A 13111-nucleotide genomic window follows, 5' to 3' on the forward strand; every position below is an offset into this window, starting at 1 on the left:
AACCATGAGTTTTGGGTCTGCGGAAACTGAGCTTGCCAGTGTTGCTCCTCGCAATCGGTGGCAGTTCGTTCACGGACATTTAACACAAATTCTCTTCTCCTTTGTTTCTGCGAATATACAAATTCTCTTCTCCTTAATGAACTACGGGTATGAACCCGATCGTGAAGAAAAAATATGTCATACTCCTATCATTGTGCTAATTATAGTAAATATGCTCGTGTGTTATTATGAGAGAAAAATGTAGAACAACAAGCAACAACAACATCTACAGCAGTACTGGGTGTTCGGCTGGTATGGTTGTGGAGAAATTTGGATGGTTTGGAGGAATTCTGGAGAAATTTGTGAGAGGAAAATACTGTTCCGGATGAAAAAAGAAGCGGATCAAGTCAGATTTAAGGGCATGCGAACGGGCCCCTAGGGTGACTAGCATCCATGCATGCTCGAGCTCCTTCAACCACTCTCTCCGCTCTCCGGTTACCTAGCTAGTCGCACTCACTATCCACGCACGCCTCTAACATGCTCGGATTCGTGTGATTCAAAAGACTTTATAGCAGTGTAAGCTATTCGCTGGCTGGTTTAGACCTTGAGCCGGGAAGAAAACTTAAATTGAGCAAAATTATTGTGTCTAATTTATTTTTATCTCAGGACCATTTTATCCCACGAATTTTGGTCCATTCAGGTCAACTCCTAGAACCCTACACACTACCACATAATAAGAGATTTACAGAGACAGTCCAAGTGGGTTTACAGAGGCGGGCATGACGCCAGTCTCCAATCACATCTTCACTGTTAATCGAGAAAAGTGAAGTTGGTCACATGCCCGCCTCTGTAAATTCCAAAAAAAAAAAAAACACTGCCGAACCTGTGGCACCACGCATTACGCTGGGCCCTGCACTGCTACTAGATGGGGTGTCGTGACTCCATGTCGCCGCCGGATGGGGAGCCTTGCCCTCCGCTCCTGTGCTTGCCATCCCAACCGCCGGCAACCACGCTGCTCCCGAGCCCGCTACTGATGTCAACCCATGGTCAGTGATTGAGGAGAGCAAATAATAGAGACGGAGGACATGAGGGGCCGTCCCAGGAAAGTGTGAAATCGAAGAGAAGTCGAACACACCTCCCTGAATCTGCTTCCGCCTTGCTGGATAGGCAAGTGCTTGTAGGAACTTCCGCCGCCACGCCGGGTCTGCCCTCACCACACCGCATCTGCCGCCCGCACGCTTAGATCTCTTAGGCATGCCAATGCGGCACAAAGCACCTTGGCCCTGCCACCCCAACACATGACGCCTCGGCCCTGCCGCCTCCACACATGACGCTTGACGCCTCGGCCCGCCTCCTCATCCGACACGACTCTGCCCCGCCGCCTCCACACTAAGCTCCTTGGCCCCGTCAGCTGAGGTGAGGTGCCCCAGTCCCAGGCAGCGCACACCATCTCGAAGTCTGATGCCCTGGTGTAGAGCAGAAGATGGGGAGGGAGCGGAGGAAGACTGGCGGCTGATGGCTGTGGGAGAGAGAGGGGGGGATGTGGCTAGGACTGGGATGTGATGCGGCTTTCATGGGCTTGGACATTTTAACAGAGGCGAACCGCTCAAGAGGGCAGTCTCCGTAAATAGGCCTGATGTACACAGGCGGACCTCTTAAGAGGCCAGCCACACTGGAAATAAATTTACAAAGGCCGTGGTTTTTGGTCCGTCTCCCTAAATAGACTGACCGTATCTAAAGTTTCTCAAGTATTTTGGGAGGCACAAGTATTTTTTAACTGCCTCTATAAATAAAATCAGTTATCTCCTAAAATTATTATTGCAGAAGTGCTATGCACACGTCGTGTCTCATAACCCAGCACGGGGTACAGATGCATGATGTTCCTCACTCCTCTACCGCTTGAACTGCCAACATGCACGCGTGTTATGCACTGCCTCCATTGGTCTAGCTGAATGAGAAGAAGAGGGTGGTGGAGTATGTGTAGTAAGGGTTTGAAAGAGATTGGCCACAGTTTGATCTTGTCCCACATGAAGAACTTATTGGTTTGAAGTTGGAGTTCGTACCGTAGTGTGTTAGAGAAGTAGAAACTAGTCATAGTTTCAAGCATTGGGAGTATTCTAATAGTGCCATCAGGATTGTAAGCATAGAATGACTCAATGTCGAATGTGAAGCTTAATTTTGGACGATTTACATTGCCGAAGAAACTGTACGGTGCCACTAGTGGATCAAATAGTCAAGACACTCTTATAGTGCGAAACACTTAGCACCATACCTGACCCTCATGCCCATTGACCTTGAAGAGCTGCTCGAAGTCCTTCTAGACTCCAGAGGTCAAGGTCCTAGACCTCTTTAAGCTAGTACTTGTCATCACCAGTGGGCCCGTCGAGCCAGCCAACATCCTTGTCCCACTTTGGGCCTCATCATCACCTTCACCGCCAACACCATCGACCTCGATCGTTTCTACATTGCTATTGAACTCCTCATCCCCGTCATTAGGGGATAGGTCTTAGACCACAAGGTCTTCGTTGATGGTAATTGGGAAATCATCCATCCTCAGTGGCTCTGATTCCTCAATGGCGGTATGGCACCAACAATAGTGAAGCTGCGCTAGCGACCTACAAGAAGAAGAAACATATACATTAAATCTAGAGGGTTTAGTGGCAGGAGAGGAATTGATGAAGATGGATGGCGTGAGGAGGGTGACATGCATAGCAGAGCCTAGAGATGCCATGGATAGCTATATGAGCTAGGGTATGGGACATGGCCATCTGCAATGGACCAGCATAGTCGGAAGAATTTACTCTGACAATACCAATTAGTGTATTTGCGTACATGGAATCAGATGGGTATAACACAATGCAAGACATAGTGATTATACTGGTTCAAGTATGGGGTACCCTATGTCCAGTTTGAAGTGGATCTCTCTGTATTCATATGCTCAGTTACAGGAGCGCTGATGTAAGCTATGCGCTAGAATGTCAAGGAATAGGATCCCAATCGTGGGGTCCCTACCCCTTCTTTTATAGCATTCCTTATATAGCTAGTTGAATAACTCCATCATTCGAGTGCTGTAGTCTTCTGTAATCCTTGGGTGCCAGGGACCCGATTAGCATTCCTCATGTGCCGAGTCTCTTAAGCACTCAATGCCGAACGTCCTCGGGTGCCGAGGGCATTCTTGTAACATGTTACTTATGTTAAGGTTGCCTCTCGGGTACCGAGAGTATTAGGGTAACGACATCTTTGTGTAGGGACACTGACTCCCCAAGCACCTGAGCGTGCGCGGCCTTTGGCCCACAAGTACAAAAAATTCAATCGAGGCGGTCAAAATGGATTAACCAAGGTGGAGGAGGATCGTCTCCACCCACCTCGCCCGTGCCCACCTCGCCGACGCCCGGATCCATCATCCCCGCCACTAGATCTGGCCTCCCCGTCGCCGGATCTGGGCTCCTCCTTGCCCGCGCCACTGGATCCGAGATCCTGGAGGGGCTTGAGAGAGAGAGAGAGGGAGGGAGGGAGAGGAGAGGGGTGCCACGTTGGAGGGGAGGGAGGGGCACCGCCGCCGAAGGAGGGGGCCGTGCGGCCATGCCAGAGGAGGAGGAGGCCGCGCGCGCCACGCCGGGACATTGGAGGTCGAGGAGGGAGGGAGGGAGGTGCAGTCCCCACTGCTCCTTTGGGAGGGAGGGAGGTGTGGCCCCTCGCTGCTCGCTCGCTCAGGAGGGAGGGAGATGGAGGGAGCGAGGGCTCGCTCGGGAGAGAGAGAGGGAGCCGGTGAGGGATAGCAAAGTAATTGAAACCCCAAGTTGCGCATCATTAAGTCCTATTGAAGATAAGGATGAATGCAACAAGGAATCCAAACCATCTTGTCTTCCTCGCTCCCGCTGTTACACCCGTGATTCGTGTGGGTGATCGCACAGGTCATAGATTTTAACTGTTGGCTCCTCCACTCTTATCTTTAGGGTGGCTATTTTAATCGAGGAGCGGAGAATCTTTAGACTCACTCCTCACCCTCTTCTCCCATAGCTCCAGATAGAGTAGAGAGACACTACTACGTAAAGGATTAACCATGGCGGGCAAAAAGGATTAACCGAGGCTATTTTTGCAACTGCCTCGGTGGAATGGTTATGGTTAATCGTGGCCTTAACCGAGGCGGTTGTCCTGTCGCCTCGGTTAATCAATTAAAAAAAGAAAAAAAAGAAAAATCCTTGGATAGGCTCGATGAGCAAATCCACGGGCCCGCCAAGCCCATCCCCGCACCGCCATCGCTGCCGCTGTAGCTCGCCGGATCCAGCCTCCCCACCGTCGGATTCGGCATCCCAGCGCTGGAGCTGACGAAGAGGTGAAGGAGGAGCGCCGCTGCAGCCCGCCTGTGCCACCTCGCTTGCTGGAGGAGGAGCGCCGCCACGCCCGCCGGATCTGCCTCCCCGCCACCGGATTAGGACTCCCTGCCGCCTGATCTAGCCTCGCAGGACGAGGATCCACCGTCAGAGTGGGGAGGGGCCACGCCGTCGTCGGCCAAGGAGGGGCCGCATCCCCCATGCCACTGCTGGAGTGGAGAGGGGTCGCGCCCCACCCACCACCGCCAAAGTGGAGAGGGGCCGCACCCCCCGCACCGCTTTAGGAGTGGAGAGGGGCTGCACCCCTCGTGCCGCCGTCAGAGGAGGGGCCACGCCCCCTGTGCCGCACCATGCCCCCACACCGCTGCTCGCTCTAGAGTGGAGTGAGAGAGGGAGAGGAGTGAGAGAGGGAGCCGCACCGCTGCTCGAGCATCGGGAGCGAGGGAGACCGGAGAGACGAGAGAGGAGCGTGGAGCATCGGCTGAGGGAGGAGGGAGCTGTGGGTGAAAAACCTAAAGTCTAATATAGGTGTGCTCAGAACTGGGCCTTTTGGGCTAGTGGCCTGGGCCTTATTTGCTGAGGCGGGCTTTATAATGTGACCGACTCGGTTAATATATTACCGAAGCAGTTGTGTTAGGAAAACCGCCTTGGTTAATAAATATTAACGGAGGCGGTCACATTTGGTTGCCCGCTTGGGTAAATCGATTTTGCAAGGCGATTGACTGTGACCGCCTCGGTTAATAAAAAATTGCTGCCACCGAGGCAGTTTAAAATCCTGCCCTCCTAGGAGTCCAATTTCAAAACGCCTCTTAAAATCTTTTGTGTAGTAGTGAGAAGCCTTCAATTGTCCATAGCCTTCAATCGCTATGTTGTTGGGTGAAGGTCTTCAAGATCGGGTTCTGACCAGATTGTGCACACCATTCTCATGAACAAACACCAAAGGCATTGGATATTGTGGTGGCTACATGTTATGAAGTGTTGAAGAAAACAATGCAAACTTTATAGAACATTCACCACAATTCATGAGTATTGATATTTTGCATTAAGTTAGTGGATGCTATCATTATAAAACATTAGAACAATGAAGAATAATATAGATATTGATCTTAGAATGTTTTAGAAGGGGGACACATGTCATCACACTGTGAGCCCCCATGGCCTATAAATATAGGCACTTCTCCTTGCTATGCTATCCATGTAAGTGTATGGTAGAACTGAGAAAAGGGTCAGTGAGTGAGGTGAATGCTAAGATAGCCACTTAAAGATGTATGTAATCTTGTGTAATATTTCTACAAAGTAATAAATAGTGCGTGTCTCCCAAAGGCCTCATTTCGGGTGATGTGAAACTATACGATGACAAGGGCTTACTTGCGGATTACAGCCTAGGAGGAGAATCTAGTACTCTCATGCCCAGTCAATCTAGTCTTTTTGTCAAAAAATAGATGAACTAGAGGAAATGAGGTGTGTTGTAGTTGTGAAAAAGGACATGGTAAGAAAACTAAAAGATTTCCTTCCTATCCCTAAATTATATTGCTTGGTTGATTGTAGTCCAAGTCGAGTACATGCTCAGAAAATAGAGCCATGATAATATGTTCTTGATAGTTAGTGATATTCAGTGGATTGGGCTGACTTTGGAAGATGTTGATGAAGAGAATTGTAAGGCTTTAACCGACAAGTTATTGTACAACTTATTGGAGAAAGGTTACTTAGAGCGTACATCAGCTGGAAAGTATATGAGAGAAAATTTAATTGTAATGAGGGAACAAAAGTTGAAATGTGATATCGATGTCCCAATGAAGAACAAAAAAATGTTTATCATGCAAAAAAATAAGATAAGTGAGCAATGAGGCATAGAAGAAGGCCATGCATGATGATAGTAGTGTATTTGTGAATATCAGCCCTAGAAATAATCGTAACCCTTTCAGCTTAACATCACCAAATAGCTGCCATGTTGATGAGGTAAGATATCCCTGAAGATTCAAATCACAAAGCCTGAACAAGAACTTTATTAGACTTTTCAGTCTGTGCTTACCCTTACAGTCCCCCTAAGTCCCCCAAGTTTTGTAGCGCCAAGAACTTTACTAGACTTTTTAGCCTGGGCTTACCCTTACAATCCATTAAGACCCCTCCATCTCCGCCAAGTTTGGTAGCGCCACCCCCATTGTGTTGTTGGTCGAAGCACAAGAACAATGAAGTCAGACTCTAGAAGAACAACCATTGTACGTTTAAATTCTGGCACAGGCGAGGGGTTATTTGGGAGACTATCGAAAGGGTCTCTGTATAGGAACTGGGCTTGTCCATTCTATGGATGCTGACTGTGTTGCGATCTCACTCAAAAAGCATTTGATCATATGTCCATACTTCAGCGACATAAGTTGAGTGTAGAGCGCGTGGCCGTCGGATGCTTCTGTCTCAATTTGGACCATTATGCCCCTAGGGTTAAGTGGTTCAGAAAAATATCTAAGAGCATTGTTAAAACACATGTAATAGCTCTATAAAGAAGGTTGAGGTTGCTCCCAACCAGCCATCTCTTCAGTTTTCATTTTCAGTATCACTCTTTAGGTTTTCCTGCCTCAAGTTTCTACTATTGAGATCATTAGTACGGGTGACTGATACACTATTTGAGTTCAGTTTTTGTATTTTTTTCTCTATAAAGATTCAGACCTAGTTGATCTAGATCAATAAAGAAATCATTCCTTTGAGATCTGAGTCTTGATTCGCAGATGATTTGAGCTTTGGTTTTCCCTTCTCGATCCCCCTTCTTTGGATTTTGAGTGATTTCATGTTTCGGTGAACCTAGGATCAATTCAGGTGCTGAGATACAAGCTATTACATGGGAGGAACATATCTAGAAGTCTAATTGACTAGATTCCTCACGAGCTCCATGTTTGGGGATTTTGAGGAAAGTTTGGAAAACCCCGATCTGGTTTCAAGTTTTCTTTCCCTTCAGAGTTTCTTTAACCCTTTGGGCTTCAAACTCTAGGGATATCTTTCTGACATGTTTCTCAACCTCCTAGCAAAATTTCATCTCAATCCGAGTTGATTTGTCATGATTTTTCCTTTTGGAGCAAATTTGTTGGGGTTTTGGGCAGTCGAACCAGACCAGGCAACCCTCCTAATCCGGCCAGGACAGCATCCTGGCTAGGCCGACCCTACAACCTGGCTAGGATGGTTTTGGGAAAGCCAGGTGTCAAAAGATTTTGCTCCGACAATACTACGCAACGTAGTCGCATAGATGGAATCAGATAGTAATACACGAGACATAAGGATTTATACTGGTTCGGGGCATGGTGCGTGCTAAACCCTAGTCGGCTGCTCTAGTATTCATATGCTAGGTTGTAGGGGCTGTTGCTCATAGCTATGTAGTAGATTGGAATGAATGAGATGGATCCTATTGGGGACCAATAGCAGGGTACCCGAAGGGGAGGAGCTAATGGTCATCAACATTGATTCACCCAAGCTGTCAAGTGCGCGACTATAGTTCCAACCGACCCCTAGACGCGCGGGTTCCGCCTCGCCCAACCGCTGGGGCACGAGCTCTGCCTTGCCCGACCTCTGGGTCAGAGTCCCCGCCTCACCCGACCGCTGGGGGTAGGTTCCGCCTCGCCCGACCTCTGGGTCGGGAGCTCCGTGTCGCCCGGCCTCTGGGTTGGGGGCTCCGCCTCACCTGACCCCTCAGGCGTGGCTCCCGATGGAAGCCCATACCACCGCCAACCACTACGGGCCAAAAAGTACAACCCAAAGGTCAAACTTCTAGCACCGTGCAGGGAGCGTGTACATCTCATCATGACCCGTGCCCGCGATATGTCACTCAGGGAACTCACACCACCAATAGTGATGCACATGTCATCACTATGCTACCTACTCCTTGTACGGTCACTGACCAGAACACTGGTCTACCGCATCGCCTGCCAGGACGGGATGGGATGGGATGCCACGACCCGTTGACAAAGCTAGGGCGTGGCATCAATGGCGATCAGGCGCCCGGCGTGGAGCCATCCTTGTCACCATCTACGGTGCCGGTGGGACCTACATAAAGGGGAATAAAGGCCTAGCGGTCCTAGAGGCCTTCTTTCGCTTGACTGTGCCCCTCTATCTCCCTCTTTCCTCCCCTGTAATCTGCTCATCCCCTTGGACTGTAAAAGGGGAAGCAGGACGCCCCATGATGGGGACGACTCTTCACGCCAAAAAAGACAGCTGCATATGACATCCTACCAAAACACACACACACACACACTGGAGACTTGGGATCCCGTCCCTCTCTCACCTGTTTGTAACCCCTACTGCAAACTTTAAGTGATAGTAATACGTGCAGTAGCGACGAACTAGACGTAGGGACTTTCTGCCCGAACTAGTATAAACCTCATGTCCTCTAAGCACACCATCCGAGCTAGACGCGCAATACTAGAAATTTACTAGTCAGTAACTTGAAACACCCACAGTTGGCGTGCCAGGTAGGGGACTTTTGCGCATGTCTATGTCATCTCCAGGCTTTGGATGGCCAACCACGGCATCAGCTGGGCCCCAGGCGCGCACGTGCATTTTAGGAGCCTAAACTTTGTCATCACGGTGGAGGGAGAGCTGGCACAAGCTCCCGCCATCACCCGGCTTCTTCACTCCACCAGCCTTGATGTGATCGACGAGGCATTCGAGGAGTTGCGACTGCATGCACCGGAGGCTCGCTCCACCGGGAGTGACCAGCTCCTCGACTTTGACTACAAGAGGCTTGAACGCTATCTCGCCGCCTTCCTAGGACCCCGACCATCCCAGGAGGACCTGTGCTACCTCGCCTTGTCCTACGCCAGCATCATGACATGGCTCGCTGGAGGGGAGCCGCTCACCCTGAAGCAGCTCACTGGAGGAGCCACGACGGCATTCCCTTTTGGCTTGCGCAATGCCATGTGGGCCATGGGCCACCTCATGACGCAGCACTTCCGCCCATCCCCTACGAACGATGCGTTCGTAGGAGCAGCGGAGTACATCGTGGAATCACTCCACGACCTTCTCGCGAGGGACTCAAAATCTTTTTTTAGCTCCGACTCTAGTAGGGGAAGTCATCACCCCTCATAGGAGTGCTTCATGGTGGAGACTCCTGAGGGGCGCATCGAAAGTGTCCATGAGGCAGCTGACCCAGCGCGTGACCATGACGACGATGACGAAGGCGCGTGGGCTTTGCTACACACGCAGGAGGAGCAGTTGCGTGCTCGGCACTAGGAGCTCGAGGAGGCATGGCTCTAGCTTGAGCAAGAACATATGGAGCTCGAGCAAGCAATCACACGATGAGGAGCTCAACGTCGGCTAGCGCGCACCCTCAGGGCAGCATGGCAAGGACGTTTCCGTCCACCAAGCACCACGCGACGACGCGAGACGGGTTACGGTCCCAGTGCATGAATGCTTCGGCCATAACCACGATGCCCATGACACCCTAAACGCCCACAGGCGTGGCCATGGTGGCAAAAGGGATGGGGCCAGCCATGGCTACCACACTCGCCGCGGTGGGCGCTACGACAGCGCTGAGGACTAGAGCCCAAGCCCCAACCTACCGGGGCCTCAGGCTTTTGGTCACCACATCCTCAATGCGCCCTTCCCACCACGGTACCGGCCACCGACCAATGTCCCAAAGTACTTCGGGAAAACAAACCCCGGGCTGTGGCTCGAGGACTATCGGCTCGCTTGCCAGGCCGGTGGCATGGATAGTGACAGCTTCATTATCCGCAATCTCCACCTGTTCCTCATCAACTCGGCACGAACATGGCTGGAGCACCTTCCGCCCAACCGCATCCATAGTTGGGCGGACCTGAAGGAGATTTTTGTGGGCAACTTCCAGGGAACCTACACGCTCCCTAGAAACCCATGGGACCTCAAAAACTGCTGGCAGAAGTCCGGAGAAACTCTTCACGAGTACATCCGGCGCTTCTCCCGACAGTGCAACGAGCTGCCTGACATCACCGACGCCGATGTCATCGGGGCCTTCTGTAACACCTCTGGTGTTACGATCTCGCTAAGCACTGAGATTATGGCCTGAGAAATAGATCTATCAATATAGTGAGTTAGTGACATAAATGCCTATATGTGTTAATGAAAAATCCTAACGCGAAGAGTAAAATAAGTAGTTCTAAACATTGGCACGGAAGCAATTTTTATAAACAAAAATACAATACGACTTGTATATAGTACTTAAATAAAATTCGAAGAATGAGTTTTTGTTGCATTTAAAACGTCGAGTAACAAACATTAGTGCTTCAGCCGTGTTTGAAAATATATAAAGTTGGCTTGGAAAGTGAATTTTTGAGAGCTAAAATGATATATAATGTGGGTAGAAAAATTATGCCTTCAGCAAGGTAAGAACGTCGTGAGTGTGTTAGTATTCTTGTTTTGAGTGTTGATGTGAGGTTTGTTAGTTTAAAAATTAGTAGGAAAAGGAACGAAAATGAAAAAACCTAGTTCCCAATTGTGTTGATAAAATAATGGTTTGGTTTGAAAAGCAATTTTTATAGAGCAAAAATAATATAGAACTTGTGTTGAGGTTTAAATAAAAATTGAAGTACAAGTCGAGTAGATGAAAATGCAACTTGGGTTTTAGAAAACAAATGTTGCTGACTAGGGTTTTTGCCAGCTCAAAAATCGAATTTAAAATTAAAAACCAGCTTCTCGCGTCAACAGCAAAAATCTAAAATTATATTTAAAAGCGTTGTTTGTGGCGATTTGTTTTGCACAAAATAATTACATAATACCCTAATGTTTTATTTCCGGGGCTTGGTATGGAGTATGATCTATCGCGTGAAATGTTTATTGGTGGAAGTTAATAGGATTTAGATCTTTTAAAGTTGCCGACGAAAGTGTCGCTATTCACATCCGCGTCGCGTCGTCTCACGTACATGCACGTAGCCAGCAAAGCCACGTGACGCCCACGTGTTCGCCTGCAGCGTGCTCCCTCGTGTCCTTGCTCTGGTGCGCGTTGTAGAGGAGGAGTTGTGCCGCTGCTGCCCTCGCGCGCAGGGGCGCCATGTGTCCTTGCTGCTGCCACGCTGCCCCTGCGTTCACGCTCAAGTCGAGGCCGAGCCCTCACGCTGCTTCCTTTCCTTTCTTTTTCTACTGCCGAGGGGGAGGCGCCCCCGGCTCCTACTCGCCCTCCCCACTCGCTCTCTCGCTCGGTCTCTCTCTCTCGCTCTGCTGCACACACCAGGCTGCCGTAGCCGGCTGCTGTCCCCGCTGACCGGCTGCTGTCCCCGCAGGTCGTTGCGCCCGCCGCTGTGTGTGGCCACGCCCCTACGGGCCCCGGCTGCCCTTGGCCACGCGTGGGCTTGTCCAGGCCGCACCCTGGCTGGCCGCCAGTCGGGGTCGGACCCTGGACGCCGGCCACAACCGCCGTCCCGTGCGGCTTCCTACGAACAGAGGTAGAAGAAGCACTCAATCGCGAATAGAAACTCTTTACTGTGTTCACTTTGCAAAAATGCTAGACTCGTAGATTTATAAATAGGGGCTTGGTTAGTTTCGAAGGAAGTCAGGGGTCCGGATGAAAAATAGTTTTCTTTTTCTTTTATGATTTAATTTGGCTGAAACTTTAAAAATTCATAGTAAATATTAGAAAAATCATAAAAAGGAAAATGAAGATGTTCTGGAATCCTCGTGAGTAGATCTATGCATTAGAGTTATAATATGACATGTTTTAGTAGAAAGTTTTTGCTGTAAAAAAATACTTCTATGTGTTCTAGTTTTAAATTCATAAATATAGATAAGGTGCTCCAATTGCAATGAAATTTTTATGGTAGCCTAGTGTTAGTGTGTTTGTGCTGTGATAAAAATTTCATGGCCAATGGATGTATATTTCTTGAATTATGGGTTTATCTTGCTCTCACATGTTTAATTGCAATTAAGCTTTGTCCTTTTTGTAGTAATTAAACTATGGAACCTAAGAATGTGAAATTTATGCAGTAGTCATGTTTTGGTAATACCTACCACTCATAAAAATCCCGGGCCCAAACTAGTTGTTCTTGTATCGCACTAAAAATAATATATATATTTGGAGGAAAAGTGTTAATGAAAGCTCTATGATAAGATGGCGTGAAAACATACCTGGTGATGCCTTGATTGCTTGGTATTTGATGTATAATGTTGCTCGTCATGTTGGTAATGGTTCAAGCTACTGGATTAGCCCATGATGTGCTCTTTGAGCAATAGGTCGAGTGAAGGACTACTTTGCTATCCTCTGAAATGGCTGCTTATATATATAGACTTTGTTGTGCAGTTATTTTCGCGATTGAAATGATGTTTCCTGTAGATGTGTTGAATACAAAAGTTGTAGCACTTTTGGTAAGCTTTCCAACATGTTAAAGAACACAACTTTTGGTGGCCTAGAACTCCAGATATGAGTTCCAAAACTTTGTAACAGAAATCTGTTATGTTTATATAGTTCTGAAACATTGTGATGTTCGACCTAGTTAACTTTTGTTTTAGCTCTGGGTGATAATGAGAAAGTTCTAGATAATTTCATAAGCTTTCGAAAAAGTCTAGGATCACCTTTGTTGAATGCCTAGAACTCTAGATATGGTTAAAACATGTGACTGATGTGTGCTGTCCAAAACTGCATGTGCTTAGAGTGGTTGCTTTCGCTTGCTCTTGTATAAATGATTGCTAGTGATTAACTTATATGCACATAAGAGTTACATTAATGTACTTAGGGGAAAGAAACAAACATGTGAAACAGTTTAAGTACATTGAACCTGCTGGTGGAATAATACTTGTGTATGTAGTTCATGTGTGCTTTAATAATAATAGGTGTTGATTGTTACGCTCTC

The sequence above is a fragment of the Miscanthus floridulus genome, chromosome 16 (assembly GCF_019320115.1).
Source record: "Miscanthus floridulus cultivar M001 chromosome 16, ASM1932011v1, whole genome shotgun sequence".
Classification (NCBI taxonomy): domain Eukaryota; kingdom Viridiplantae; phylum Streptophyta; class Magnoliopsida; order Poales; family Poaceae; genus Miscanthus; species Miscanthus floridulus.